Genomic DNA, 6,774 nt, shown 5'->3' on the forward strand with positions numbered 1-6,774 from the left:
TTCTCATTATATAATGATGAGTTGAATCAGTTTAATGTAGCCATTTAATGTGATTAATGCAGTAAAATTTAGGCAATAAATAAAATAATGTGCAAAGAGTCTTAAGTATATAATTAATCTAATTATCTTACTAATTATGTCATTTAATCTATTTAGTTATTGATAGTTTCATTATATCGTCATTATATAGTTTCATTTCATTATATTGATCTTTTTAGATTTGGCTGATTGTAAATGTTACTCACTTTGCCCGGAAGTGTACTTTTAAATGTAACACTAAACATTTTGTTTGCCACTGCCCTCCGGCCTTGCCCTCGCTGCCCCACGAGTGACGCATTCCTCACATTCCCCACAGGTGCCTCCAGGCACAACAAACCTTCAGCATGATGCTGGAAGTGTCAACAAACAACATGTGCATAATGCCTTCGTGACTAACGAAGTGTCATCAAATATTTGAAGCATCTTTTTGTGTGCTTGTGTTTCTCTGAAAGCAGTTGGACAGTCACGGTGTAGCTCTGACTCTTCGCTCTCGTTCTGTTTCAGGGTGAGAGTGGCAGCAATGAGCAGCCATATGGATGTGACCCTGCTGGTGGTGGCGTCTGCTCCAGAGCTCCTCTCCTCTGACCTGTGAGACACTGTCAATCTTGCTTAAAGGGAGAGTTCACCCAAAATAGAAAACTAGGTCATGACTTCTATGGTATTTTTTTTTCATATTATGGAAGTTGATGGCTACCGGTTGCCAGCATTCTTCAAAATATCTTCTTTATGCAGTTTTGGAACAACTTGAGGTGAGTAAATGACGACACTATTTTCACTTTTGGGTGAATTAACCCTTTAAATTTAGTTGCAGTAAGCGTAATGCACCATTGCAGACCGCTCACAGATATTTCTCTCGTATTGTGTAGAGTTCAGCATATGATGTGTTGCCTGGCTCAGCAGGCTGCAGAGAAGATCGACTGCAACGGAGCCCACGCCGGCACCGGTTTCCTGTGTCTGCTTCACAGCACAGACCCCGCAGTACCTCACATTCCCCACCGGGAGGAACTACTGAGCATCTTCCCTCCGTGAGTGCCACAGGGGTGTAATCGTACTTGGGAGTGTGTTAAAGGGGTCATATGATGCGATTTCAAGTTTTCCTTTCTCTTTGGAGTGTTACAAGCTGATTGTGCATAGATAAGATCCCTGAAGTTGCAAAGACTAAAGTCTCAAAACCAAAGAGATATTCTTTATCAAAGTTAAGACTCTGCCACGCCCCCCTAAACTAGTTGTACTAACACACCTTACAGCTCACTTCAAATCACTGTATTTAGGATATGCAAAAATGTGTGCGGCTGCGTATTTTGATACTAACGCCATAATACTAACAAGCGAATTGAACAGATCTGGCCAAAACATCATTTATGCTTGATGCATCCACCCAAGCGTTAGGGTTTACTTGCCGAAAGTAACATCATCACTTTGTTTGTGGCGGCAGCAGCAATTTAATTGGCTGAATTTGAGGAAAATAGAAAATGTACCTATATACCAAACTTTTTCTGCACTAGAGAATCAATTGCTTGTTATAGCTAATCAGTTGCATTGAAATGTTCAATTTATACAGTTTTTCGACGTACGTTGATAGCCCAAGTATAATCAATAATTAATTGAGAATTACATTTTTGATCACACTTTATTTTAAGGTCAAATTATCGCCATTAAAAAAAACAATAACTATGACTTTTGCCTCAATAAACTCCTAATTTGCTGCTTATTAATAGTTAGTAAGGTAGTTGTTAAGTTTAGGTATTGGGTAGTATTAGAATATGTTCATGCAGAATATGTGTTTTATACGTACTAATAAACAGCCTGTATGTTAATAATAGGCACGCTAATAAGCAACTAGTTAATAGTGAGAATTGGTCTCTAAACTAAAGTGTTACCAATTGTATTTTTTTGGCAGATTTAAAATGTTACTAAATTTGTCCAAAGCTTTATGTTTAACTGTAAAATGTTAACAAAACGGCTGCTATTTAAATTCTGTAATATATTTCCTATAAAATACAACAATAAAGATTGTCCACCGTTGACCCTAGCATTAGAAACTTCATTTAGTTTTCCATTTTTATTTTTGGGTCTATTGTAGTTCTAATTTCGTAATATTTTTAGTTCACTATTTATTTTATTTTTGATTTGTATACCACATTAATATAATATTTTAGTATTTTCTTTTTACCTAATAGTATAGTTTGCTCTAGAAAGGTTTCTGCAGGTCTTAAACAGTCTTAATTCTCCTTTTACAAATGAAATCTATATATTTTTTTTCAGTTCAAATATTTAAACATCCTTAAATCAAGACTTAATGTAAAAGGAAGATAGTTATGAAGATAATTTGATAGTTTGAAGATAGTAGAAGTCTTTTTTTCTGAGAAATTAAACAAAATAAAGTGAGTTTATGCTTAAAACATGAACAAGTATCTGTCAGCGGGGTCTAAAAACTTGAACTCCTTTTGAATGAAGTTGATTTATCTGACTCTATTGACTGATTTGTTTCATAAACTCAATTTCACAGAATACAAGACTCCTCTCTGTCATTTCGCTTCTCAGTGTATCTTAATTTAAAAATCTGTAGATATTTGCACTGGAAAACAAGAAGAACATCACATTTTTGCGGTGTGATCAGAAGGTACAGTAAAAGTAATTTCCATATTCTAGTTAAGCTTTGTGTGTGTGTGTGTGTGTGTGCGCGTTTTTGTGACAAATGAGGACATAAATTTGTATAATGACAAGGGTATGACATAGGTATTACAAGGAGAAGGTGACTTTTCAGGACATTACCCCATGTCCCCACTTTTCAAAACGCATATAAATCACACAGAATGGAGTGTATTGAAAATCTGAAATAGCACAAAGTTTCCTGTGAGGGGTAAATGAAAAAGTAATGTAAATCCGTTATAAGTTGTATTTTTAAACAGCTGCTAATACAACTCATTGTGTGCTTCTTACTTTTAGAGAACTTACTGATATAGTGTGTTCCCTTCGATTTTAATAGGATGATTAAGATCAAGATAATAAGTGCTATTCTGAAGTAGAATTAAGGGCTTCAAATCCTGAATCTCTATGACTGTGTATCTGATTGTAAAAAAAATAATAATAATAAAAAATATTTGCCATAAAATAAAGCAGGAGATTTGTTCAGTGATTAAAGGTTGGTCTAATTTATTCAATGTAAAGCACAAATTAACTATTAATGCTTTTTGTGTCCTTTATTCTGGTGTGGGAGTCTGTTGTTTTGTTCACGTATATTGTTTGTTTGTATATTGGCATCTCCCTACATCTCTCTGCACCTCTGGGTTGCGTGCAACAGATCAAATGCGTCAGGCATTAACTTGGCTTACATTATGTCATTAAATCTGGGAGGTGCTCTTTTGCAGTGAAGTTTCTGGAAAGTACATATTTTTATTTTCACTGCTTACAGTTTTAACTGTAGTTGAATAAGAGACCCATCCCAAATGCTTCACACATGTTTATCTCTGACCTCTGTTTTTTTTTCTTTTCAGATGGGCCGTAGAGAGACGGGAAACTCCCTGAACTGGAACGCTGCATCACAGGCCTTTCCTCACATCACGCAGCTTCTGCGGCTGCATCAGTACCAGTACCACACGCTCCTGGGCCTCACTGTGTCTGTGAGTGGCCTCACTGAATCTACAGTAGGTTGCACCACATAAACACAAGCATTAAAGCAGCACTATGTAACTTTTGGCGCTCTAGCGGTTAATAAACAGAACTGCACACATCCCGCGGAAGAACATTCCAACCGGAGCTACTTCTCTAAGTTTATGTCTATGGCGATTCACGCAGGTGTGTGTTACTCCGCAGCGGTGACGACCCGACCAGGCTACAATAGTTCAAATATAAGTACTTATTATAAGGGTACCATAGTGATTCGGAATAAGACAAAAACGCGGTTTGGAAGATGAATTCATGATGTACTCGCTCATTATATACATTTTGCAAATTTTGAACACAGAAAAAGTTACATAGTGCTGCTTTAAAACACAATTCACCCTCAGTCGCCACTTTTTTCCCTTTTGAGGCTTAAAGCGTAATTTGTTATAAACAGAAATGTAACCTTTATAAAGGTTAAAACAGACAGTCTAAAATACGTTTTTCAGTTGCACTTTAGAATATCACTTTAGTTCTATAAATTAATAATTTAATGAGTTAAAGTTCATTCAAGTTAATTTTAATCGAATGACAGTCCTATTGTAAACAATAACAAACATTGTTACAACACCTCTGTGAAATAGTCTCAAACGTTTGTGCAGTAAAAATTTCTGTTTGTGCTGCTTTGGTTTTTTAGATATTTATTGGTCATTCTGAGGTCACTCAGCCCCCCACATGCTCCAGATTTACCCCAAATAGTCTTGTTTGTGCTTCGTTTGTGCTGGTTTGTAGCGGTAGTATTTTCGTTTTTGCTACTGTCTTTTTTTTTTTACAGTTGAAGCAATAAGGCAAAATTCAAACGGCAAACCAAATCACATGAAATAGTTGCAGTCACTTAATTATTAGTAGCCTACTTCACAGAGGTTATGAACAACACATAATACAATAATTTGTTAATAAATAATTAGTTGTTCATTCCAAAAAAAGAAAGAAAGAAAGAACATGTAAATGTTTTATTTACAGTGTTAGTGAGAAATTTGGCTCACCATAGCTGCATTTAACTGATCAGCAATACCTTGAAATATTATTACAATTATAAAATAAGTGTTTTCAGTTAACATATATTTTAAAGTGTAATTTATTCCTGTGATCAAAGCTGAATTTTCAGCATCATTACTCATCAAGTTTAAAACAGTTGTGCTGCATCATTTTTTATGAAAACCATACTTTTTTCAGGATTCTTTGATGAATAGTAAGTTCAAATGAAACAGCATTTATTTGAAATCTAAATCTTTTTTTTAACTATAAATGTCTTTACTGTCACCTTTTGATCAAGTGAATGCATCCTTGCTGTAAAAACATATTTGTTTCTTTAATAATAATAATAATAATAATACATTTGATAAAAATGCATCTACTCATTGGAGCCCCTGGAATGCGTTTCACAGACCCCTGGTTGAAAATCTTGATTAAAAATAAATCTACAACATAGCCAGAGCACAGCCATCAGTATATCCATATGAGGCAAACAGTGAGGTCACAGAAATGGATCAATTAGAATCAATTGCATGGTGATAAAAGACTCAGCAGTGACCAACAGAGGGAGCCGTCAACACTCTGTTCTCCAAAGAGTCTGTCTGTAGTGACCGTGGTCAGGAGTGTGAATAGTTTCAGGGAAATTGAGACTATTAGACCATGTTGTATTACTTCGCATTGCTTCATTTCAGACTTGCAAGAATTGCAACACAAAAGTGGTCCGCTATTTTGGGTTTTCGAAAATAAGCTGGTGTTGAAACGCTTTGGTGTTTTAAGAAAATTCCTGACATGTGTTTGAATAAACTGAAATGTTGCCACAAATGCAAGTCTATGCCCATCCTGGCCTCAAAGTGCACAGGGTGTAAACGGCTTTGAGGCAAAACCACAGCTCCTCCAGTGGGCCAGGATTCATTCGAAACAAATTTAGCTGGAACAGAGCAAGCGGATTGGCACCGTGTCCCTTCACATTTGCACTCATGCTTTCGGTGGTGCCTGAGGGCCCCTGGAGGGATCTCCAGCTCATACACTGGATCATTTCCTTTCTCCTTTACTCTTTAAGGTTTCTTCTTTTTTTTAAGCATTTTCCTATACTTTTCTTGTTTTTTCCTGTTTTGTTAGCTGCTGTTATTTTTTCCCTCATTTATACAATACCATTCAAAATGGTCGATAACATTTTTTTTTTGTTTTGTTTACATTTTAATTGTAACTTTTTTTTTTCAACTTTTAATTTTTTACTTTTTTTACGTTTTGAAAGGTCTCTTGCTGCCCACCAAGACTGCATTTATTTACGATCAAAATCACAGCAAAAACGGTAATATTGTGTAATATTATTTGGATTTAAAATAGCTGTTTTTAATTTGAATATATATTTTAAATGTAATTTATTCCTGTGACGTAAAGCTGTATTTTCATCATCATTACTCCAGTCTTCACTGTCACATGATCCTTCAGAAATCATTCTGATTTGCTGCTCAAGAAACATTTTTTTATTATTATCTATGTTGATATTTTTTGTAGAAACTATAAATAACAACAACAAAAATCTAATATTCAAATGGTAGTGTAAATATTTTTTCACTATTATTATTATTACACATAATAACACAGTATTTGCACATTTAAACCATAATTAACATATTAATGTATTTGCACTATATAGGTCAATGACATGACACTTTTTTTCTTTTACAGGGATAAATTCTCAAATATTTTAAAAAGGCAAAACAGATAATGCAGATCAACCAAATACAGGGGGAAAACTCACAAAAAATTAGTTATCAAATAAATATCAGGTAGTTTGACCTTATAAAACAGCAAGGTTAGTTCAGGTTGTAAAATCTTATTTCTATATATAAAGTGTGGTAGATGTAGATTTTCGTTCTCCATCTTTCCTTTGTTCCACTTTGTTAGTGTTTTAGGCTCAGTGCCTGTTGGGAGAGCATGATATTAAGCCCTTTTGTTATTTATAGCCACCAGTGTTTGTTGATGAAGAAAAAATAATGTGAAGGCCTTTAACAGGAGCTTTGCGCATAGTAAATGTCAACTCATCTGCCAACTGGACCTATAAATGAGTCTTCCCCCCCCCCACCCCCCCCC

At 35.1% G+C, this 6,774-nt stretch overlaps 1 pseudogene; it reads left to right on the forward strand.

The window, feature by feature from the left end:
• The window catches only part of LOC107711155 (tubulin-specific chaperone D-like), a 34,048-nt pseudogene that overhangs the window by 24,167 nt on the left and 3,107 nt on the right, over positions 1–6,774 (forward strand).

The sequence above is a fragment of the Sinocyclocheilus rhinocerous genome, unplaced genomic scaffold, assembly GCF_001515625.1.
Source record: "Sinocyclocheilus rhinocerous isolate Xijiao unplaced genomic scaffold, SAMN03320098_v1.1 scaffold115, whole genome shotgun sequence".
In the NCBI taxonomy this organism is placed as follows: Eukaryota; Metazoa; Chordata; class Actinopteri; order Cypriniformes; family Cyprinidae; genus Sinocyclocheilus; species Sinocyclocheilus rhinocerous.